The sequence below is a fragment of the Adiantum capillus-veneris genome, chromosome 6, assembly GCF_014529385.1.
Source record: "Adiantum capillus-veneris isolate H3 chromosome 6, ASM1452938v2, whole genome shotgun sequence".
NCBI lineage: Eukaryota > Viridiplantae > Streptophyta > Polypodiopsida > Polypodiales > Pteridaceae > Adiantum > Adiantum capillus-veneris.
This window is the reverse complement of record NC_140936.1, coordinates 101,549,771-101,576,021: the sequence shown is the minus strand read 5'-3', so window position 1 is coordinate 101,576,021 and position 26,251 is coordinate 101,549,771. Positions and strand designations below refer to the sequence as shown.

At 43.0% G+C, this 26,251-nt stretch overlaps 1 pseudogene; it reads left to right on the top strand.

Moving 5' to 3' along the window:
- The first annotated feature begins 12,036 nt into the window (after positions 1-12,036).
- On the top strand, positions 12,037-22,527 carry LOC147455985 (uncharacterized; annotated as a pseudogene).
- Positions 22,528-26,251: the final 3,724 nt, after the last annotated feature.

Genomic DNA, 26,251 nt, shown 5'->3' with positions numbered 1-26,251 from the left:
ATAATTGAAAGATTCATTTTTGTGAAATTATAGAACTATCTTCATTAGACCATGTTTGAGAAAGAAATGTTTTGGTGACGTTTGAAGGGCTGGATGAAAGAACTTGTGCCTGGAATTAAGAAAAGAACATTGTTTGTATATGTAAAACAGTGTGGCAGTAAATAAAAAACAAGCTAAAAAGTGCGAGTGTGGGGTGGAAAGTGGGGGCTAGCTCAGGTTGCCAATCAAGGATGGGTGGTCTCGATTAGTCAAGAAACTCTCCTCTCAAGAGAAGTGAAATTAGAGACTCATTGTGCCAAGAGTTGAGAAGTCCCAAATATATGTGCCTCGGAAAGCTATGGACCCAATTAATCGGGTACTTTTTATAAGATTTCTAGTTAGTTTAGATTAAGTCTCATATCATATTTATGGTTTATGGATGGCGGTCGTGCCTCTTGAACGTGAAGAAAAATGCATTTTTTATGGATTCTATATATGTCAATGGGATTTCATCTTTATGTTAGGAAAAAGCTTTCATTAGAATCCTTGATTATCGACCTAACTTGTGGTGTATGACCCTTATAACCACGAACATGATGGATAGAGGACTTCCTCTTTTATGTTGCTCGTATCTCTACTTTGTGGAAATGGGGTAGGGTGTTGTCAATGGAAAAGGAGAATAAAGGAAGGCCATCTATCAAGTTGCCCCAATCTTCTTGAGTTTGGGGACCTTTCAATTGGGATCAGAGCCTTGGGTTAAAAGACTTTATTAGTTACCCCAAGTGTGTATGGTTTTCTATACCCATTATCCGACTCATAGAGATATTACGACATGTCAGTTGATATGTATCACAGGTGTTTTTGAAACTTCTATTGTATTTTCTCATCAATTTTTTTTCTAGATACCTACATTTTGATGTCTTTAGGAATAAAAAGTTTGAGTCGTTTTTCTTCAAAAAAAAATGTATGACTGGTTAAGTCATGTGATTGACAAAAGTCATGATTGCTTAAGCCATGTGACTGAGTTCTGATGGGCTAGGTAAGTCATGACTGGTTAAGTCATCTGACTAGGTTTTGATGGACCGAATAAGTCACAATTGGTTAAGTTTTAATACACTGGATAAGTCATGATTGGTAAAGTCACGTGGTTAAACCTTTAGTGGACTGGATAAGTCTAAGTCTAGAAAATACCCTAGTATTTTGGGTTATTATGAATATTAACGCTAATATATGTGTACATTCAACAGAATCCTCAAATCACTCCTATAATGGAAAACCCTCAGAATGATGCTATCTATACGGAGATTGAAGAGAAGAAGTTAATGCTCAAACAAATGCAACCACCTTCCTTTAAAGGAGAGGGTGTTGATATCGAGAAGGATGCAGAAGTATGGATCGAAGCTATGGATGAATACTTCTTGGCTACAAAGACTGCACCTGCAAACCAAGTGATGCTAGGGATGTTTTGTCTCTCTGGTGAAGCGAAATTATGGTGGAAACAACATTGTCATGACATGGGAGTATTGGAGAACTCCCAGAGTTGGAGGGAGATTAAACAAGCAGTAAAGAAAAGATACTTATCTCCTGCCCATGAAGCATTGAAGATGAATGAATTCTTTAGCTTGAAACAATACAGCTTATCCTTGGAAGAGTACTACTCAAAGTTTGTAAGGCTTAGGCGTTATGCTCCGCCAATGACAATAGAGCAGTAGGTAGCCCGTTTCTGTCAAGGTTTAAGAGAACCAATTAGCTTGCGATTAGAAGCCATGAAATCTACTACCATGCAAGATGCTTTACTATGAGCTAAGCCCTTAATGAAGGAGAAAAATATTAGAAGGAGAGTCAAACAAAATCAAAATTTTAACGGTGCTAGACGTCCAATAAGGCTTCCCAATAATAATGGACAACCACAAAGAGATTATGCTGCTGCTGCTCAAAATCCTTCACGCTTGGATGTTCAATGATTTGAATGTGGAGAGTTGGGACATTATCGGAACAATATTCACGTACAACTAATAGAGCAGTAGCAACAATTGAAGAAGATCAAAGACACCACCCTTTTGGACATAACAATGGACGAGCTGGTGGATGAGGTAGAGGGCGAGGAAGAGTAGCCAGAGACTTTGAAAGAGGTCATGGTAGGAATGTCCATGCACATGCAGTCATAGGAGAGCCTACCCTTGAACAAGAATTTATGCAGCTATTGACAATCCTGGAGCTCAAAGATAATTCGTTGTTATCCAAACACCAGCCACCCATCAAGGTAAACCTTTTAGCCTCCTCATTGATTGTGGTAGTACTCATTGTTTTTCTATCCCCAAAATGCTTGTGAAAGTTGAACCTAAATAAAAGACAAGCTAAATCCATGACGATAGAATGGGTTAATGGGAAAATCGTGGTATCACGATATTCTGTGGGAACCCTTGACTTTGAACTAGGAGGACATGCAACTTCAGCTTTCTTTAGAACCCTACCAGTTGGGATGTATGATGGAATTCTTGGGATGGATTGGTTATCTAGGAATCATGCTAGCATCCAGTGTGGCTTTAAAGATCTTTAGAGATAGTCAGGCTAAGCAAGTCAAAGTACAGGGAAATAATGGGATTCCAAACATTCATTTATTTAAAGCCAACCATCGACTCAAAGGTATGAGGGATGGACAACAAATACTAGTGGTCAAGCTGAACAAGATGGATCCAAAATCAAGCATTACAAAACCCTTTTGGCTTCCTAAATATTTAGATGTCTTTCCTGAAGATCTCACCTCTCTCTCGAGATTGATAATGAGATAAAGATTCTTCCAGGAAGTGAGCCAGAGTGAATGAGACCTTATAAAATGGCTCTACCAGAAGCCATTGAATTGAAAGAACAACTTTGTCAACTTATAGAACAAGGATTTATTAAATCGAGTAAATCAAGTTGGGGAGCTCCAGTACTCTTTTAGAAGAAGAAAGATGGGACTTTACAACTCTGCATTGATTACAGAGGACTAAACCAAGTAACAATCAAGGACAACTATCCTATCCCACAAATCGATGAATTGCTGGACAGGCTACATGGTTCCAAGGTCTTCTCAAAGATAGATCTAAGATCTGGTTATTATCAAATTAGAATGAAGGAATCAGATATTCCAAAGACAACTTTCAACACTCGATATGGACATTTTGAGTTTATAGTAATGTTGTTTGTTCTGACTAATGCTTCGGCTACAGGATATTTTCATGTCATACCTAGATGACTTTGTTCTTGTCTTCTTTGATGGTTTTCTAATCTACTCAAAAGATGAAGAAGAATATGAAGACCACCTGAGAAAGGTGTTGGGTATTCTTCGAGAACACAAGCTATATGCAAAGATGAGCAAGTATTCATTTTTCACTCCAAGAATTGAGTTTCCAAGGATTGAGTATTTGGGATTTATTGTTTTGCATGAAGGAATCTCAATGGACCCTGCTAAAGTTCAAGGCATTTTTGAATGGCCTCAGCCATCAAATGCAAGTGAGCTTAGAGGATCCTTCAGAATCACAGGATGGTATAGAATCTTTATAAATGATTATGCAGTGATTGCTTCACCCTTGACCGATCTTCTGAAGAAAGGAGTGAAGATAAGTTGGGGACCACTACACCAACAAAGGTTTAACCAACTTAAGCAGCAATATGTGACTATAGGACCATGCCTAAAGCTACTAGACCTCACGTAAGCTTAAGGTTCATGAAAAGAACTATCCCACCCATGACCTCGAACTATTGGCAGTCATTCACGCTTTGAAGTTGTGGAGACACTACTTATTGGGAAGGATGTTTTGACTTATAACCAACCATAAGAGCTTAAAGTGGATTTTTACCCAAGCAACCTTAAATATGCAACAAAGGCGATGGGTAGAACTTTTACAAGCTGATTTTGACTTTGACATTATCTATCGTCTCGGAAAAGAAAACATGATTGTAGATTCACTCAGTCGAAAACCTTTTTTGAGGCTCATATCTATACCCAACAATCCAATTATTGAAAAGATAAAGGAAGTTGCGTCATCTAATCTAGAGTATCAAAGGCAGCTTAACCTTGTTTGATATGGGGATTGAAAGAATATACCTTCAATGTTACACTTCTCACATGATGGACCTTGTCTCTATTATAGAGATAGGTTATGTGTACCAAAGGACCCTAGCTTAAAGAAGGCTATCTTATTTAAGGCTCATGATAGCCCTACTTCAGAACACCCAGGATATGCAAAGACTCTCAATGCATACGAAAAAGTTTCTATTGGACAGGGCAAAAGGCAGATGTTCTACACTATGTTCATACCATCGTTGATCAAATGGTCAAACAGAGCGAGTCAACCAAGTCATCGAAGATATTCTTAGAACTTATTGCAGTAGAGAGCCTAATCGATGGATTCAATTTTTACCTCTAGTGGAGTACACTTACAATGCTTCTCATCATCAAAGAATTGGTATGACCCCATTTTGTGCCTTATATGGTCAAGAATGTGTCTCTCCACTCAGCTTTTTTGACCCTACCATCAGAGTCAAAGCGTCTATAAAGATGCTAGAATAAATGGAAAATCAAACAAAAGCCATTCGAAAGGATATTCAAGCAGCTCAAGATCCTCAAAAGCAGTATGCGGATAGTAAGAGATTTGAAAGAAGATTCAAAGAAGGTGACAAGGTTTTTCTTCGGATTCATCCAATGAGAAGCACCTTATCACTTGGAAAGTACAAGAAGCTTAGTACACATTATTGTGGCCCTTACGAAGTGATCAGGTGTATAGGAACCCAAGATTACAAGTTGAAGTTGCCAGCTCAAATCAAAGTCCACGATGTATTTCATGTAAGCTTATTAAAACCCTATATTCCCAGTGATGATCAGCTCCTCAACAACGAACAAATTGTCATGCCTACTCAAAACACCTTGGAGTTCCAACCTTCTAGAATTTTGGAGTCTTGAGAAAAGATTCTTTGAAATAGAGCTCTCTGAGAACATTTTGTTCAATGGCAAGAGTATCCTAAAGAAGATGCAACATGGGAAGATGAAGCCACCCTAAAGAAGGACTATCCTCAAATTTTCTCGAGATGAGGACATCTCGAATCCCTAAGTTGGGGAGACTACAATGCACCCAATATTTTTCAGTAAAAGTATTTCATTTACTTGTCAAATATTCAAAGTTCGCATATTACTAAGTCAAAGAGCATTCTAATGGAACAATCGGATCGAAAATCGAGCTCTAGAACTATATATTATGGCCCCTATTCACTTGAAAACAATAGGTTGATAGGGGAAACCTAGCCTCAAGATTGTATCTAAAGATAAGAGCTGACCCTTGAGAAAGAAGGAGCAATTTTAGGAAAGAGAGAGTAATTTTAGGAAAGGAGGGGTAATTTTAGAAGAGAAGGAGTAGGAGTAGGAGGAGTACTTTTAGGAAAGAAAGAGTATTTTTAGAAAAGAGAGAGGAGGAGTCTAGTTTAGAGCTTCTTTGCTTGGAAGCCAAGGTACTTCTAAACTTAGAGACTCAAAATCGCGCATTGAAATCCGTGTCCACCAAAATAAAAATAAAAAAAATAAATTTAAACAGTCATAAACGTGCGCGAAGTTATCTCTCTTTGCTTTTCTCTATTCTTAGCTTGTGATTTTGGCATTGAAAGCCTATATAAAGACCCCTCTCCCTTTAGTTTGAAAAGACACACACTCTTGAAAATGGAAGCTCTCTTGCCTTGACGTCATAGTTATATTCTCTCCCTCAACCTCTCACCCTCAAGCCATCGCCATCTCCAACTCTTCTCTACCATCATCGTGTTGCCCCTCAATTTTTTGAGTTCTCTTTCTCAACTTTTTGCTTCTCTTTTGCCATACGATGGCCGCGAACCAAGTGACTCGATGCTCGAAGGATGCTCATATCGCTCCACTTCCAAGAAAGGGGCAAAGGAAGGCACCAACTGCTCCAAACATTGCTCAAGCGGAGGTATCGATTGTGGAGGAAGTCAAAGTCATCCAACCTCAACCACGAGAGGTAGTCAAACCTGTTGCTAATCCGGTAAGTTGAATTTATAATTCTGCATCGTTATACATGATGACTGGTAAGTCAAGCCTAGGAATTCTCTTATACTGTCCAAAAAACGTGATTATATCACAAGAAACAAGCATATGATTTCCTAGAATAGAGAAAGATTTGTTTAATTTATGGTTACTATTTGATAAACTGTCTCCGTTTGATATTAGAAGTTAGTTAATCATGCTTGAGAAATCACTTAAAGAAAACAATTGCTAAAAGAATATCTTGTTTCTAGATGGAACTCGTGGTTAGGGAGATGATTTTGCGGTTAGTGGAGAATAAGCTGAGGTTGTCATCTCTCTTTTTGTCTCTTGCAGTTAGCAAGATGTTCCCTTGCGGTTAGCAACTGGGAAAGTATGCGCATTTCACGGTTAGCAGATAAGTAAATCCTTTGCAAAGGCTCTATTGGTTAGACTGAAAAAGTTTGCGGGTAGCGGAAAACTCTTAAGAATAATTAAAAAGATTCATTTTTGTGGAATTATAGGACTGTCTTCATTAGACCATGTTTGAGAAAGGAATGTTTTGGTGATGTTTGAAGGGCTAGATGAAAGAACCTGTGCGCCTGGAATTAAGAAAAGAACATTGTTTGTATATGTAAAATAGTGTAGGAGTAAAGCTAAAAAGTGTGAGTGTGGAGTGAAAAGTGGGGGCTGACTCACGTTGCCAGTCAAGGATGGGTGGTCTCGATTAGTCGAGAAACTCTCCACTCCCTCTTATTAAGAGAAGCAAAATTAGAGACTCATTGTGCCAAGAGTTGATAATACCCAAATATACGTGCCCGTGAAAGCTATGGATCCAATTAGTCAGGTACTTTTTACAAGATTTCTAGTTGGTTTAGATTAAGTCTCATATCATATTTATGGTTTATGGATGGCGGTCGTGCCTCTTGCACGTGGGGAAAAAGGCGTTGTTTATGGATTCTAAATATGTCAATGGGATTTTATTTTTATGTTAGGAAATAGATTTCATTAGAATCCTTTATTATCGACCTGGCTTGTGGTGTATGACTTTCATAACCATTAACATGATTGATAGAGGTCTTCCTCTCTTCTGTAGCTCGTATCTCTACTTTGTGGAAACGGAGTAGGGCGTCGTCAGCAAAAAAGGAGAATAAAGGAAGTCCATCTATCAAGTCGCCCCAATCTTCTCGGGTTTGGAGACCTCACAAAGTCCTTGGAGGAACACAAGCAACATCTACATGTGATTTTTCAAGCTTTGAGGGAGAACAAGCTTTTTATCAATCAAAAGAAGAGCAAATTTTTCCTTCAAGAGGTTCAATACTTACGTCATATTATCTCTCAAGATGATATCCGTATGGATCCATCAAAGTTGGAGGTAATAAAGGCATAGCCTAACCCAAGGAATCTACTTGAGCTAAGAAGCTTTATTGGTATGTGTGCATACTAAAGACGCTTCACAAAACCATTACATGACTTAACAAAGAAGAAAGTTAAGTACTCATAGACTGGTAAGGAGAAAAATGCTTTTGACAAGCTCAAAGAGAAGCTTACCTCCCAACCAGTCCTTATGCTTCTGAATCTCTCAAAGCCATTTAAGGTCCAAGGTGATGCTTGTGGTGATTTCCTTGGAGCAGTCTTGCTTCAAGAAGGGCATGCCATAGCATATGAGAGCCGAAGGCTCAATACAAATGAACAAGTCTTGGGCATTTATGAGAAAGAGCTTTTAACTGTTTTACATATCCTAAACACATGGAAGCACTACCTATTGGGGACTCCATTTATTTTACGAATAGACCACCAAAGTCTCAAGTACTTCATGATGCAAACCAAGATTTTCGACAAACAAATGAGGTGGGAAAATTTTCTTTCGCAATTTTATTTTCATATTGCTTACATTTTTGTGGTAAGCACGATTAAGTGGCCGATGCACTTTCACAATGACCAAAAGTTATTGCGGTGTCTATACGAACTCATAATGATCTATCTTCTATGATAGATGAGTATGCTACTGACCTTGACTTTAAAGGCATAGTCAACCCTTGCTTTGGGGAAGAAAGAAGAGCCATTCACCTTGCAGGATGGTTATCTTCTCCATGGAAATAGGCTGTGTGTTACCCAATCCCTTTGTGAGGAAGTCATGTATGAATCCCATGCTCCTCCCTATGCGGGGCATAGAGGAATTCAATCTACTCTTCAAGGAGTTGTCAGATAAAGATCCTAGAATGACCAATAATTTCTAGAAAGGTCTCTTTGAAAATCTAGGTACAAGATTAAATTTCCCTTTGGTCCATCACTCACAAACAGATGACCAAAGTGAGATAGCCAATCTTATGATACTCAATCTACTAAAGACTTATGTTACAGAAGTAGATCAATGCTCACAATGGGAAAAGTACTTACCTCTTGTAGAGTATGTGTACAATAATACCGTCCATACTTCTACGGGCAAATTACCTTTTGAAATCATTGAGGGAATACCTAAAAGTCCCTTGTTACTTAAAGTACATGGGAAAATCTTCACTATCGATGAGCGTAGTTGTGACTTACAAGAATCTTTCCGAAAGATTAAGGAGGTTATATGCATCTCTCAACAAAGGCAAAAAGCTGCTGCTGATAAGCACAAAAGGGCCTTAACGTTCAAAGAAAACGATTGGGTCTTGCTTAAGTTTCCCAAGGCTTGATTGAGGCAAACGACGGGCAAAAATCCTATGGGCCATCTTAAGTATTATGCTAAACTAGAAAAAAGATACTATGGTCAAATCCGGAAGCCAATCAATGAGATGGATTATCAACTCAAGGTGCCCAACCATTGGCTCATACACAATGCTTTTCATGTCATTCTACTTAAGACCTACAAAGGAGAGCCACCAAGCAAACCAATTATTGAAGACCCTCCCGAAATCTAAGACCAAGAAGAGGTGCTACAACCCAAAGCTATCCTTCGGCAGGAAGACAAGGTACTACAACATGGTAAGATTATCTGACGGTATCTTATTAAGTTTAAAAATTATCCTTTTGAAGATGCTAGATGGATACAAGAAATACAACTTAAGGATAGTATGAACCTTGTCGATGCTTAGAATGCTACATTAGAGTAAGAAAATGTACATGTTTCTTTTAAATGATCAATGTTTTTGTCTTATAAGACTAGTTCTCTTTTTATTGTGCACAAATTTAAGTAGTATGCATGCTTAGAATCATATTTGTGATGACTACATCTCTCAAACACCAAATAGAATTTGTCACTCTACTTGGAAAGATGTCGTAGGGTGAAAAGGATCCTCTACCCACTAAGAAACATTGACTAATAACTAAGACTTTATCTCTTCTACCTCATAGTCGAGGACGATTATGATTTCAAGAGAGAGAGGTAATGTCATAAAATTTAATATCTAACCAACCCAAATGATTTTATCACATTAAACTGATCATTTAATGTGAGAGAATAGATGAGAGAAAGGGTTAGAATATAGACATGTGCTTATGGATCTATCTCAACACGGGGCCAAGGTTAAAGGGGTCCAAATGAGAGATGATATGTCAAAGAGCAAGGCTAGAAAATGGAGCTCAAAAGACCTTAGGGTTAGCTTCATTAAAGACCTCCAAAGGGTCAACATCAAGTTTCCTACTTTTAAGGGACTATCTCCTAAGGATGATGTTGACCATGTGAGGCGGTTCTTTTAACTTTGCCAAAGGCGTGGGCTAAACCGAGAAGATGCCTACACGGTGCTTTTACCTTCCACCCTAGAGGGATTGTCCAACAAGTGGTATAATCAATTTGCATAGGGCCTTGCATAGAGCCACTTCACCACTTGGAATGCCCTCAAGGCGGATGTCATTGCTGAGTTTCAACCAGGCGACTATAGGGAGAAGGACTTGGACCCAGCTGAAAAGCTTGGAGTTGGGTCTTGGGGAGACTTTCGCAGAGTTGATGACCCGGGCTAGATCCCTGGTAGCCAGGTTACCCCAACAACCAGGAGATTTCATGATCAAGAAGGGTGGAGAAGGCCTTGCTTGATTCAACTCAATAGAAGCTTTGTGAAACCTTGCGGGCTGAAGCTACCATGGATGATTTTTTTGCGGCTGCCACCAAAATAAAAAATGCCAGATTATAATTTTTTGGCCCACCAGGTAACTCTTTTCCTACTGTTCTTATGAATGACCCTACTGTTGACACCCTAGTGGCTCTCAAAAGAGATTTAGAAACCCTTAAGCTATAGAGGACACTACAAGATTAAAAGACGTCATTAGCAACATCAGCTTGATTGTCTCAACCGCCAGATGTGGTGGCACAACTCAAAAGGGAGCTAGAGTAACTGAAAGCACAACGAGAGGCCATGGCCCAAATATGGTGCAAAAACTGCAAAACCCCCCCGCCACCCACCTTAGGAATGTCCCATGATGGTCCACTGTTAGTTCTGTGGTAAAGGCGATCATGAAGCTAATGATTTCTACCATGTGAAGGGTGTCCATCATCTGCACCAAAACTTGGCCTCGGCCATGCACATGAGCAAAACCCCCATGGGCCCTTCTACTTGTTGCTAACCCCCATGGGCCCTTCTACTAGCTCACCTTGGGCTACTCACTTTGGCCCTAGTACACCCCCACCATTGCTACCATCTCCCATTGTACCTAGTATGACCCCTTATGGTGGCCCTGTGATCCAAAAATTCTATACTACCCCTAGCCCAGACCAAGTCTTTGCCCCAAGGACACCGCGACCTACATACCTTACCTACCCTAGGGCGGCCAACCACCCAGTGATGTGCTATAGATGTGGAGAATATGATCACTACCAAGCTAGATGTTCTCTACCAGAAGGATCTTAACCATGCAAACATTGTCCAGATGCTAAAGATCACTACACAAGAGACTGCCCCAAGCAACACCCATCTTCTTCTCTGAACATGATCTTTGTAAGTTCTCTACTTACTTCACAAGAGCCCACTATGTACACTTTGCCCTCACCATCCACTCATGTCCTCACTCCTCACCCTTCACCTTCACCCGCTACATTGGCTCAAGAAATCTCAGGCACTACTAGAGTACTCACAAGAGCTCAAAGAATAGCCAAGAACCTATCCTTACCCATAGAAAAGCCTCTGCCTACAAGACAACCTAAGGAGTCAACTAAGCTGCCACCGATAGTGGAAGAAAAAGAGACAATGCCACAAATACCGTTATGCCATTGGCATTGGAGCAGGCATACACAGAATCCCTTCAGGACATGCCACAAGGAAGGCTTCACAGGTTAACATCCATGCCACCTGAGGAGATTCTAAAGGCCACCTACAAAAGTGTCGTATTGTATGAACTTCTCCAAATAGACCCTAGGTTTAGGGGTGACCTTCTCAGGGAAATCCAAGCTCTATACCCCTCATGCCCAAACTGTGGCGGGTACTTGCCCACAATTTCTTTTGAAGAGTCATACATGATTCCCTACCCATCGATACCCCTCACTAACTATAAAATTCCTCACCAATAGTGTCCATTTATGGCCATCAGTTTGGAGGTGTTATAGTGGATGGTGGCTCAGGGATCAAACTCATGCTAGAGTTCACCGTTTGATAGCTTGGGTTGGCTTGGTGCCCACCGATAGAGCCACTTTCGCTGTCACCTTAGCCAACCAATGCAAAGTCCGCCCGATTGGAGTGGTGGAACAAGTCGTAATGGTAGTAGAAGACTTCACTTTTTGGCTCGACTTTGTGGTAGTCCAGCTCTATCAAAAGTGGATGGGGGTTTTCCTCTACTGATTGGTAGGCCTTGTATACAACATACTTGAGCACTTCATGACTAGGGCAATGATACAATGTGGATCACTACACCAAGTACAAGGTAGGGACAGATCCAACTAGAAAGTGGAGTTGACCCATCCAATAAAAAGTCTTCCCTCAACATTGCAAACATGATGACTAAAAGGCAAAAGCGAAAGCGACCAAGGAGAACCACCAAAGGAAGAGGTCTTACCCAACGTCCCTGGTGAAGAAAATGAGCTCCTAGAATGTTTAGAAGTAGCACCTGACCCTCACTATTTTGTATTCCTCACTGGAATGGAGGAAGACACAAGTATTGAAGAAGTGGAGTCTCTTGGTCTTGGAGAGCGTGTCACTCACCATAGGCGTGGTAAGAAGTCTCCCCTACAAGGGCAACAAGAATAATAATCAAAGCATGAAGCTGGAACATGTGATTCTTTCCTGCCCATAGGCAAGGCTTCAACCAACCCCACCTCACCCAAGTGGCCACAGACCAGCTTAAAGAAAACTAGAGATGACTTGCCTCTAGAGGAACTTCCTCTAGGATGGTTACATGAGCATGCACAAGACTTTCCCATTGATCAGAGTCCTGCTCATGATGTGGATGCATTGACCAAAGCTATCCAGGATGTAGCTGAAGAGTGGAACCTAGGCAACTATCAAGACTCGGTCAAAGAAGTGAACTTAGGTATTGAAGAAGAGCCCAACCCAATATTGCTAGCTTCATTTCTCTAGGATCACCCCAAGTTATTAGACTTAATGATTTATTTTATTACTAGCTAGAAGGATGTCTTTGACTTGTCATACAAATACCTCACAGGACTTGACCCGACTTTGGGAGTTCACTCTATACCCCAATAGGAAAATTTAAACGTGTGTGAGATTGGGCATACAAGCTCAACCCCAAGTATGCAGTAGCAGTCAAGAAAGAAGTTGATAAAATGTCGGAAGCTAGTGGTGTTAGAAGAGGTAACCGACCATGCTTTGCTAGCTTTTATGGATTTTTTCAATGGCTACAACCAAATGGCCATTCTAGGAGATGACATGATCAAGACAACTTTTATTACCCTATGGGGAGTTTTTGTCTTCAAAAGGATGCCCTTTGGACTAAAGAATGCACCCGCTTCCTGGAGCAGAACAACCTACAGTATGTTTGAGTCCTTCCTCGATAAGTTTTTGCAGATTTTCATGGATGATTTTTCTTGCTTCTTGTGTGCCAAGGCTCTACAAGTCCACTCAAATGCTTCCAAGAAACATGGTATATTTATCTCTTATTTTTTCTCGCTGTAGAGAGGTAAATATGAAACTCAACCCGAATAAGTGTCATTCTATGGTCATACAAGGCACTCTATTAGGTCACATTGTTTCTGCTAAAGGCCTTGCTCCTGACCCAGAAGAAGTTATAGCCATTTTATGCATGCCTAGGCCAATTAATGCTAAAGGAGTGCAAAGTTTTGTAGGTCACACTAGCTACCACCAAAAGTTTATTAGATTGTATGCGTATATTGCCAGGCCTCTGACTCGCCTCACTAGTCAAGCCCAAAGATTTCAATGGAGCTATGCAAAATATATAGCTTTCAACTATCTAAATAAATGCCTCACACATGCCCCCATATTAGTCACACTTGATTGGTCACTCATTTTCCATGTGCACACTAATGCTAGTATCACAGTCATAGGTGCAGTCCTTACTCAACCTAGCCAGGAGTACAAATTAGAGAGTCCTATTTGCTATGCAAGTCCGCTACTAAAGTAAAAAGAAACTATAGTACCATTGAAAGAGAGGGTTTGGCCATTGTCTATGCTCTATAGAAGTTCAAGAATTATCTTTTGGGTGTCCATTTTGTGGTAATCACTGACCACCAAGCCCTCAAGTATCTTCTCAACAAGTTTCAAGTATCCAGACATGTTTGGAGGTGGTTAATGCTCTTTCAAGAATTTAATTTTGAAGTTTCTCTTTGCCCTGGAAAAGAGCATAATATGGCAGACCATCTCTTCAGGATTAAGTAAAAAGAAACAGGCACAGGTGTATAAGATGACCTTCCAGACAGTTTCCTTTTTAAGTTGGATACTACCATTGAATGATACTCAAACATTATGCATATTTTGTCCACAGGTTGTTATCCAACAAATCTGTCTTCAAAGGCAAGCCCTATATCATGATTGGTGACACGCTTTACAAAAGTGGTCCGGATGGGATTCTTTGTCGTTGTGTTCTTCCACATGAAGTTCAAGAAATTGTAGAAGAATCCACTCTCGTAGTATAGGTGGCCACTACCCCCAGGATACATTACTGCCCATCACATTCTGTACAATGGGTTATGGTGGCCTTATGTCTTTCGAGATGCAATGCAATATGCTAGGTCTTGTGATTCATGCCAATGGTGTGCCCCAAAACCAACTCTCCAAGCCAACCATCCCTTATAGGTCTCTTTAGCATGGTTGCCTTTTGCAAGATGGGCGATTGATTTTTTTGGTCCTGTCAACCTAGTTGGCTAGCCAGGGAATAGAAGGTATCTTTTGATTGCCATAGACTATGCTACCAAACGGGAAGAGGTAGCAACAACTTCTGATTGCACATCAGTCACATTGGAAAAATTCTTGTATGAAGACATATTTTGCAGGTTTGATTGCCCTCTTGAAATCACCAGCGCGATCAAGGCACCAGTTTGTCAATGAGCTTTTGGGCAATCTTTTTGGTCGGTATAATTTTTTTCATAAGAAGTCCTTCTCCTACTATCCTCAGGCAAACGGACAGGCAGAAAGCACCAATAAAGTACTTCTTTCTTTGCTTTGCAAAACCTGCCACCTTCACCCTACATCTTGGCCAACAACAGTTTTAGGTGCTACGTCGGCGTATAGCATTGCTTTCAAGGCCACAAATCAACATTCACCATTTCAGCTCGCATTTGGACTAGAGGCAGTGGCACCTTTTGAATTCCATTTTGGTTCACCACGGGTCACTACAGTTAAGGTGGACTGTCCTAGAGCCCAACACTTGGCTATCACTGGTTGGCTCACCAAGTTGTAAGAGGAGTGACTCTTAGCAACTAGAGCTTTAGAAATGGAGCAACAACGGAGAAAAGCTTGACATGATTGGCACTTAAAATCCAAGAAGTTTGGAAAAGGTTCATTAGTTCTTTTATACTAGACCAATTACTTGAAAAAGGCAAGAAGCTATGCCAATATGGCAAGGACCATTTGTGGCTACCAACATTCTTCCTCAAGGAGCAGTTCAGCTACACACAGTCTCAGGGGAATCCTTACCCTTAGTTAATGGCTCCTGCCTCAAGCCATACCACACTTAACCTTTCACTCGCATTTGACTTGTAGTACGGTGGCACCCAACTCATTTTATTTCCACCCATGGAGCTTTCCCTCACTATCAATCCATGTATTCGCTCTCCAGTCTTGGTTGGGAACCGTTCTCTTGCCTGCATCCCATATTTGCGTTAGACCATCCTCTCTAATCTTGGGTTATCGTCAGTTAACTGTATTATCTCATTTTCTCATTTTCTAATCATCCTTACGATTGCCAAGCTTCTATCGTCACTATGTTTTTCTCTCACTCTCTCTCTAATGCAATTGTCCTCACAAAGCGGCAGTGGTCCAATCTTGTTCAATCTCTCCCCGGGCCCGAGGGATTCACTCTATATACAAAATGGGACGCCACCTGCGAGCGGACAACTTTGATAAAACCCCTATATACGACTCATATCAGGGAATATGACCCCCCTTTCTACGCTTATATGACAAGCAATGAAGAAAAATCTCATACCCCTATCTTACATATATAATTTAGGTCTCACATGATCTAAATGAGTAAAGCTAATCAAAGAGTGATTGGCAACGTACCTTCCCCAAAATTCATCCGAGTTCTAGAGCACACGATGACCAATGGTTACAAGTAATCAACATGGGGCAGTCCCCCCCCCCCCCCCTCCCTCTTCCCCCCTCCCTTATTTTTGAGCTTCAGATATAAATTATTGGGGGCCTGTCCCTAACTTATACGCTTATGTAACTTGTAAAAAACCCCCCCTCCCTTACACTTACGTGGCGCGGTAAGTTTTCCATGGTGAATCCCCCGGGTCCCCGGGGGATTCACTCTATATACAAAACGGGATGCCACATGCGAGCGAACAACTGTGATAAAACCCCTATATACGACTCATATTAGGGAATATGACCCCCATTTCTACTCTTGTACGACAATCAATGCAACAAACTATCATACCCCTATCTTACATATACAATTTAGGTCTCACATGATCTAACTGAGTAAAACTAGTCGAAGAGAGTGTAGCATAGTGACTGGTAACATACTAAGGAACCACTTTTGTTGATAACTAGATGTAACCCTCAATGTGTCTTAGTTTAAATTTCAAACTATGTGCCCGTTCAACCTGCACTGTAGCTACTCATCCAATTCTGACCCGTCTAAATTACTCAAAAAACATGGTTATAAAGTTGTGTTAGGTTCTCCGCGTAAATTTGCATCTATAAAAACTCTTTATAGCTTTCATCCCTCAACAAATGAACTATAATCACAAAGAAAGCAATTGATACAAAGCAATGTTAGTTCTTGCATGTATCTTTGTAGTTATTGACTCACAAGTTCGAGGACAGACTCTTTTGGGAAACCATAATTTTGAAACACAAAAACTTCCTCTCATTTTTCCTTTTCCTCACCCCCCCCCCCCCCCCCCACCACCATAAATATGATACCCCCTCCCTTATTTTTAAAACTGGGAGATAAATTACTTGGGACCTGCCCCTAACTTATACGCTTATGTAACTTGTTAAAAAAAACCCCTCCCCTGCACTTACGTGGTGCGGTAAGTTTTCCATGGTGAATCCCCCGAGAACCTCTCTCTCTCTTCCAACTCTCTGATGGTTCATTTTTTTGTAAAACACTCTTGGCATCTCTTGGTATTATTCTTATTTGAATACTCTTTCCCTCCCCCCCCCCCCCCCCCCCCCCCCCCCCCAGAATACCTCCTCTCTCTTCTCTCCCTATCCCATGGTTGTTTCTATCTCCATATTCCAGCTCTCTCTCTTACCTCTACTCTCCCAGCCCTCTCCCTAGCTTGGCCTTTCTTTCCCTAGCCTAGTCTTGCTTGCTCAATGGATCTATCTCACTTCATTTCTCTTCCCCTTATTTTACTCCTTTGCCCAACGTTAGCCGCCCTATCCTACACTTAAGGTCCTCCCCAACTCTCTCTCTCTCTCATCTCGCCCTCCTTCTCGTAAGGCTTGCCCCATCTTGGCCCTTGAGTCACCCTCGCTTACACAGCTATGTGTTGGTTGCTGCATGTGCCACAAACACTGCCCTTGCCACAATGCTAATATTCTCTTTCTCTCTCTCTCTCTCTCTCTCTCTCTCTCTCTCTCTCTCTCTCTCTCTCTCTCTCTCTCTCTCTCTCTCTCTCTCCCCTTATTTTTCTACTTGCCCTATTTCCTACCTTTCTCAGTCTTTTCCCCGCCCTCTTTCTCTCGCCCCATTTTCTCCTCGCCCTCTTTCTCTCTCCTCTAGTCCCATTTTCTCCTCACCCTCTTTCTCTCTCGTCTCGCCCAATTTTCAACCTCGCCCCATTTCGCTCTCCTCTTGCCCCATTTTTTCTCCTCACCCTCTTTCTCTCTCCTCCTGCCCAATTTCCAACGTTGCCCTCTTTCTATCTCCTCCCGCCCAATTTCCAACCTCGCCCATTTTCCCCACCTCATTTCTTTCTCCAGGCTTGCTCCATTTTTTTTCTCCTCGCCCTCTTTCTCTCTCCTCCTACCCAATTTCCAACCTAGCCCCATTTTCCCCGCCCCATTTCTCTCTCTCCTCTCGCCCCATTTTTCCCTCACCCTCTTTCTCTCTCCTCTCGCTGTCGAAGTGCACGTGTCTCCGGGGTCAACCGGGAAAGCACCAAGCTTCTGGCTGTAGACGAGTAATCAAACTAACCTCAAACCAAGGGAAACCAGTGCGATTAGGGCCGATTTAGTGTTAGTAAGATTATATAGAAGACACTTAGAGAGCAATAGCGGAAGCATATCACAGATCAGAAGAGAATTAATGCCTAAAATCCAACATAGACAAGAAACTTAATTGACACTGGCAATCAATAGATGCTTCCAATTTTTGATCTTCGATAACCCTATCACAAACCGGTTGCATACGCCATCGTCCATATGCATTTTGATTTGCAAACCCTAACCAAAAATCCCCAGTACGATGAAAGCAACTTGTGTTGGCCAAGCAAAAATCCCACCCTGCAAGGACAACTTCCCCGCTTTTCAATTTTCAGCATTTCCTCTTCCGTCCTCTGTTTGATTGAGTTTTGTTTGGTCTCTAACTTGCACAATAATCCCTTTGCACTGCTTGAATTTCTCAATTTGCAATAGCAATATCGTTCCTAAGCTACTCACTACGCCTTGTTTCTACTTGTAGTACCACTAGGCTATGCAAAACCGAGCTCTTTTAGATGAAGCACTCCTTGGCACTATTGCCATGCAAACTGATAATCTCAACATCATCACATCACCATCCACCACCAACGATCTACTGTTACCTTCTCATACCATTTTTTTTGAAAACAAAAAAATCATTCTCTCTTACTACTTTTTGTTTAGAGCCTAGTTACAGCCTAATAGCACACCCAAACCTCAACGCGCACACACTACTTGTGATGCAATTTGTTGCCTAGTCACACACACTCCTTTTCCTTTTCACAAGCTAATTTTGGATCACCTGCATGATAGAGCAAAGCACTACAGACAGCAAATAAACAATCATCAACGTTTCGTTGATACTCCACTCACATTGGAGAGGGGGAATGGGGGAACATGCCCGGCACAAACACAAGGGCCTCTCTATAGCTCAGGGTATTCACAACACCCCTATCCTGTCAGAAAACACCTTCAAAGAAAACACATTACACTAGCAAACCACCGCCTGCTCAATTTCCACTGCTCACACACTCCACAAATCCACGACACAAGGCACACTTACTGCCACGGCCTGTCTCCACCCTTACACACACTCACAGCCACTCAATCTCACTCTCTCACACAAAACACCGTTGGTCCGGGGGACACACACATCCACATAGCCGGCACCGAGGGGAAACATGAAAGAAGGAGAAAGAGAAGGGGGGAAGGGGAAACAACAGCAAGAGGAGGCAATGGTGGCTTGATTGCACTTCAAAAAACATGTACACCGGCTTCCACTGCCATCACCATGGCCATTTTCAAGCAAAAGTTACAAAGGGGCTAGCTTGCTAGAGAACTCCACTTTGCAGGCTTCAAACGGCATCCAAAAAGCCAAGAAAAAAGCCCCTAATTTGATCCAATTTTGACTTTTATAGGGGGGCCTTTAATTTGGGAATTTACACTTTAATTGGTCCACTTGGCACCTTGAATTGGCATTTTTGGGAAAGGGGCACCGCTTTGCTCTATTTGCTCCCTTCCTCTCTCTTTTTCTCTTGGGGGGGGGCATTAGCGATGTCGCTATTGCCCCTTGGCTTTTTTTATTTTTTATTTTTTATCTTTCAGTTTTTACCCCTTTGTGGGCACTGCTCTATTGGCTTGATTTTGACTCTCTCTCTCTCTTTCTACCCGATTCCTCTATCACCTCTCTCTTCTTTTCTCTCTCGGCTCCCTTTGCACTTGGTTCTCCCGGCCTCCATTTTGTCCTTGCTTTTGCTTTGCCCCTGCTGGGCCTTGCTCTTTGCTTTGCCCGGACGGCCTTTGCAATGGGCTCCTTGCCGCCCTCAAACTCTCTTTCTCTTTCTCTCTAGGCTCATTGTCCTGCTACGGGATCCTCCCCTTGCTTTTGGCTGCCGTGGGACACCGCCTCGACTTACCCCCTGCTCGCAGCTTCATTTCATGGTGGGACCCCTCCCCTAGACTTGCAATAGCGATGTCGCTATTGGGGGGGGGGGGCACTGGCCCTCAAAAAATTGGCCCTAATGGGCGTGGGCACAAAGCCTTATGGCTCTGCCACGTCATCTAAATGCACCACAAGCTTCCCTCAAGCGGGAATGGGGGAACATGCCCGGCACAAACACAAGGGCCTCTCTATAGCTCAGGGTATCCACAACACCCCTATCCTGTCAGAAAACACCTTCAAAGAAAACACATTACACTAGCAAACCACCGCCTGCTCAATTTCCACTGCTCACACACTCCACAAATCCACGACACAAGGCACACCTACTACCACGGCCTGTCTCCACCCTTACACACACTCACAGCCACTCAATCTCACTCTCTCACACAAAACACTGTTGGTCCGGGGGACACACACATCCACATAGCCGGCACCGAGGGGAAACATGAAAGCAGGAGAAAGAGAAAGGGGGAAGGGGAAACAACAGCAAGACGAGGCAACGGTGGCTTGATTGCACTTCAAAAAACATGTACACCGACTTCCACTGCCATCACCATGGCCATTTTCAAGCAAAAGTTACAAAGGGGCTAGCTTGCTAAAGAACTCCACTTTGCAGGCTTCAAACGGCATCCAAAAAGACAAGAAAAAAGCCCCTAATTTGATCCAATTTTGACTTTTATAGGGGAGCCTTTAATTTGGGAATTTACACTTTAATTGGTCCACTTGGCACCTTGAATTGGCATTTTTGGGAAAGGGGCACCGCTTTGTTGTATTTTCTCTCTTCCTCTCTCTTTTGCTCTTGGGGGGGGCATTAGCGATGTCGCTATTGCCCCTTGGCTTTTTTTATTTTTTATTTTTTATCTTTCATTTTTTACCCCTTTGTGGGCTCAACCTTGCACTGCTCTATTGGCTTGATTTTGACTCTCTCTTTCTCTTTCTACCCGATTCCTCTATCACCTCTCTGTTCTTTTCTCTCTCCTCTCTCCTCCTTGGCTCCCTTTGCACTTGGTTCTCCCGGCCTCCATTTTGCCCTTGCTTTTGCTTTGCCCCTGCTGGGCCTTGCTCTTTGCTTTGCCCGGAAGGCCTTTGCAATGGGCTCCTTGCCGCCCTCAAACTCTCTTTCTCTTTCTCTCTAGGCTCATTGTCCTGCTGCGGGATCCTCCCCTTGCTTTTGGCTGCCGTGGGACACCGCCTCGACTTACCCCCTACTCGCAGCTTCATTTCATGGTGGGACCCCTCCCCTAGACTTGCAATAGCGATGTCGCTATTGGGGGGGGGGGGCACTAGCCCTCAAAAAACTGGCCCTAATGGGCGTGGGCACAAAGTCTTATGGCTCTGCCACGTCATCTAAATGCACCACAAGCTTCCCTCAAGCGGGCGCGCCCCATGGGCACCCCTTCTCATCGGCCGCCGCCAAAACAGGCCCATTTCTGCCACCGCGCCACTGCACACAACCAGAAGAGCGCCCCCATGGGGGTCCGCCATCGCTATGAGGAGCTCCAAGCTCCCTTCGCCTCCACAAGCGATGGATCATGTACCCTCGGAATCCATCTATTAACCTTGCATATGGGTTTAACTGGGGCCATGTGGCAGCTCTCCGTTCGTCTTCTCCAAGAACCCCCTCCCTATGGGATCCGATTTCTAGGCAGTAAAGACCCACTGAAACCCCGTTCCTTCCTCTTCAAATCACCTGTCTCTTGCCACATTTCGAGATCTCCAAGGTTGTCATCCGAGGCCGCAAAAAAGGCCAAAAAGCATCTGCCACTTTCCTCTTGGTCGACTGCACTCAACTTACAAACTGCCATATCTTGCCATCTGGGAAACCGATTGACGCATCGTCACTTTGTGCTAGCTCCACTTGATACACACTATCAACGAGAACCTTGGCGCGGCCGAAACAATGTCAAATGGTGCATCCCGTGATGCAGTCAAGTGGGATCAGACTCGACCCCCCAAAAAAATCAACTGACCTTAACTTGCTATGCGGAGCTCCGATTCGCAATCCGAGAAGGCAGACATGCTTCACAACTCGAGCACTACACATGTACATACTGACATCAGCCCGGGCCACCTATCCCCAGCTGCCCTGTCCGTCGGGGATCTGGTACACACTCTGCCTTTAAACCTCATTATCTTGCACACCGGGGCTCCGTTTGACGAGCCGTCTGGACCGGCTTCTAGAGCACACTGAACACTACATTTTAAGACACTGACTTGGCATTCTAGACGCCCTTGTCTACCATCCCACGTGGACCATCCCGTAACACTTTTGGCCCAAAAAGTCGCTTTAGATATACTTTTCCGCTATCCTCTGACTGCCCAGGTCCTTGGCACCTGCCCTAGCCTTCTGCACTGCACTTTCTTGCTGCCTTTGCCTGGCATAGACCATCTCCTAGCTTCGACCAACTTTCGCTGCACCAACGTACTTCTTTGGTACATAGAACATCTTGAGTCTACATCTAGGTCTAGGCAGATTACACATGCACGTGCATCTTCTCTTCCACATACAACCTCAACATCGATGGCAGCACCTCCGACATCGGCTTCCATTGCCCCCGAGAAAGGCAAATGTAAATCTGCTTTGCCTCCTCATCGCCGCATGCCGGGCATGACTGCGGGCAAAGGTTCTTCAAGACTCCCCAACTTCTCTCGGGTCCTCCTCTTCTCCAAATCATAGCACACAACTTTACTTTCACTTGCACCATCCATCTCTCATAGTGCACATCCCTCTTCTGTCACTCATGCCTCTTCATCACCAACCCACATTGATCTTTGTCACAACAGTTTGCCAACTCACTCATTGGCACCTCTTTCTAGCACTACACTGGCCACCTCTACACATGGCATTTCACGCTATTTTTCTCGCACTCCACGATCACTGGTCCCCCATCTTCACCACTGCAATGTTAGGATAACCCTAACCTCACTACATGTGAACCATGCCCAATCCATGATCCTCAGATCATTATGGGAAGCATGCCTACACCTAGCACTATATTTTCATGCCATGTGGAACATACACTTGTATAAAACTCCTCGTGCACACATTACACCTAGCTACCTATGTGGATGCATTAGCATTTTCCACCTCCATTTCTTGCATGTGTTACTCCATCTATAAATAGACAACCATTCTACAAGTAATAATATCATCAATCTACTATTTTTTAATTATTTGCACTTGGATTATTTATGTCATTTTTAATTAGCACATTAACTTAATTATGAATGCAACTAACTATTACCCACCATAACCAGACCTTACATGCAGATCTTTATCCTATACTACCTACAGAGCTTGCTCACGACGCACAGATCCAAACACCTCCCACTACTACACCATTCACAGTTGCATTCCTCGCCTTGACCTCTTAGTCAACTAGCCTACCAATCCTTCTTGATCAGGATCAGGTGCTCTCAGAGGCTCACAGGATCACCATGCAGGTTTGAGCACATGCCGGTTCACTCTTGTCCCTCCATTCCCAGATACACCAGATCTACACTGCTCAGACTTCAGAGATTGAGAGATTGGGGATAGAAAACCTCGACCTTCGTCGAGTTCTCAATCGCCAGGCAGCTATCATTACCACACAAGACGCTCACATTGCTTCTCTATAGAGGAGTACTTACATCAATTAGCGGAGCGCTATTGCAGTATGTTTTGTTGTGCGACTATAGCAAAGTGTGCTCTGGCTACCTTCACGCCGCTAGCCTCAACAACATCATTGAAGCCAATGATTTCTTTGGCTCCGCCAGTCACCTCAGTTATGAATTCTCGTACCACACAGCCCCCTTCATCATCTTACTCACTCCTAGCTTCACCGCCACACCGTGGCACTACAACACTACCTCACTTTTCACCACTAGCACACACACCTACTCCCTACTTTTGACACCACTTGCACAACACCCACATTTTCTCCCACAACATTCACTTCTTCTACCACTATTTTCCATACACACTCATCCTCCTTACCGCCTACACCATCTCATACACACGTTTCTATCACCCCCAGGATACCACCGCCCACTTTAGAAAACCTATAGGAGCTTCACCAGTTCATCTCACTTTTGTCTGCCGGCTCCTCGTTAGGGGCGACACCACTAGCGGCACAGGGTGGTGTAGTAGAGTCTAAGACAGGTGGTTACATTTATTCTTTGTCATCGGGTCCAATACTTTTTCTTCCACAACTTGCTTCTTCACCCATCTCTATGCTGCCACCCATACTACCTACAACTCCAATACCTCCATCTCTACAACCCACTCCACCTACACATAGTGTGACATCTATTGCTCCTTCTTTATAGCTCCACCCTTTACATGCTCCTATCCACATTACTCATTTCTGTACATGGGCCTCACCACACCTCAGGTCTAATCTCCCCATGGATCCCCCAATCCATCCTCAACACCTTCCTTGTACCCACAGTACCCACAACCGCCAGACTATCCTGTGCCGTACCCACCATACCCTCTACACTTCCCTCCTCCACCCTACTCTTTCCACAGTACCCCATGCCACCACCAACCTCTTCCTCCTAAACATTAGAGCAGCAGCATCCTTAGTGCCTCCCGCCTTATTGAGGTCATTGCACATACCATGTTAGATTTTATTTTACTAGAGTTTCTTTCACTATTTAGAGATGTTTTCAATTTTTAGGTTTTGGTTTTCAGTACACTTTTAGTCCTTGGTGCACCACTCCTGAGATGATGAGTGGAATAGTGGCGAGTATCTATAGCAGGGCTACATAGGGCTCAACTTGCATGGCCACCTTGGTGGATGTACTCCAGAGGACATCATCTTTGAGTTGACCTTCCTTGGTCCGGACGTCCGGGCACTATTGGACCGCCCATCGACAGGAGACATTGCAAACACACTGACCAGTCTGGGTCAAACTCAGACCACCTTGGCCAGAGAGGTAGCATTGATCATTGAGAGTGTGGGTAGATCATGGCCATCCTTTTCAGAGCATTCAGGAGTTACCACCCAACCCTTCTTTAGTAGCTGGTGCGATAGCGGACTAGAGCAGGGCTAGGCCGTCCAGTGTGGCCGGCTAGGCGATTGGTGGCCTGACTCACCAGTGACGCCCCTTGTTGATATATACAAATCATGTGGACATCATACAGAGATGGTCTTGAGAGATTATAGCCAGAGTTCACTCTTGTGCACTAGTCTTGGAACACATCACCTTGGTGGTATGGCCTGTGAGCCTTGTAGTCTTGTTGTCTTGTTGTCTAGACATATTGTGGTTTGCCTAGTTCCATTCTGGTTTTCAATAGTACTTGCACCACTACACTCTCCATTGCACCTCAGCCTCTACATCCCCATTGTACCTTGTTGGTAGTCATGGACTAGGCAAAGTTGGCTGCAACCAGACTAGTCTTTGTATGATCTTCTTGGTTATGTATAGGGTGCTGCCTTAGAGGGCTTGTGGATATTGTCATCTTTTGTTCATTTTTCAATTCAGTTCTATTTTCATGCCTTTGCACTCTTGTCTGTAGATTTGAGCTAGATTGTGAGTTTGCATGCATAGTGCATCAGAGCACCCCACCACTAGAGAGCACCGTGTGCACCACTTTCGTCTACAACTGCCCGATTGGAAATCATGGAAGTGGCTTGGAGAAAGGTTTTTCTACTCACCTAAGACTAAAAATATCCATGAAGAGCTGCTCTACGGAGGAGTGAGTCAAGCGCATCAATAGGACCTGGTCCAAAAAGAGGGCAACAAGCAAATGGAGACAAGTCGTTGGAAACATTTGGAAGGCCAAATGTGAAGAGAGAGACAAAGTCTTCCTTTGGAGAATACTCTTTGGTCTCATCACAAACGAGAAAAAGCCAAAGCTAGAGGTCTAGCTGAAGGTTCCCATGTCAGATGCAAGCACCCAATTGAATCCCTCACCATGCACCTATTTTGGGGATGTTCAGAAATTAGAGTCTTCATGGGCTCTATCTATAGGAGGGTCTACACACATTTGGGAACTCCCTTCTTCAGATGCGACCTTGCTATGGGCTCTAGATTCATTGACAATTTGGATCTTCTGACTGACATTTGCATTGTAAGAGCTACGATATTAAGAGCTATGTGCTACTCTCTCTCTCTCATGCTCAAGTATATGTGTGTGTGTGTTCTTCATATATATGTATATATATATATATATATAAACCCCTTAAAGGGGGTTGTAACCGAATGGCGTGCAGAGGGGCACTGACATATATAGAAGTATGAGTGCATGCATGCACACACACACATACATACATACATACATACATATATATATATATATATATATATCTACTCTCTCTCTCTCTCTCTCTCTCTCTCTCTCTCGCAAGAGAGAGAGAGAGAGAGAGAGAGAGAGAGAGAGAGAGAGAGAGAGTATATATATATTGATAGCCGTTTTTCGGCTCTCCATAATTGCCATAGTAAGTTACTCCACCCTACCAAATTCACCCAAACGCTATGGCTATCCCTACCATTTCACTGTACATAGGCGTGTGTGAGTTAGAGGGCTTTTCCCATATCTTCTTAAAAACCCTCAGCTAGCTAGTCACTGGGCTAGTTGAGCCAAAAAAATAAAAAAATAAAAAATAAAAGTATATTATGGCTTCTTTGTGTGTAAATATTTCATTGTATGTA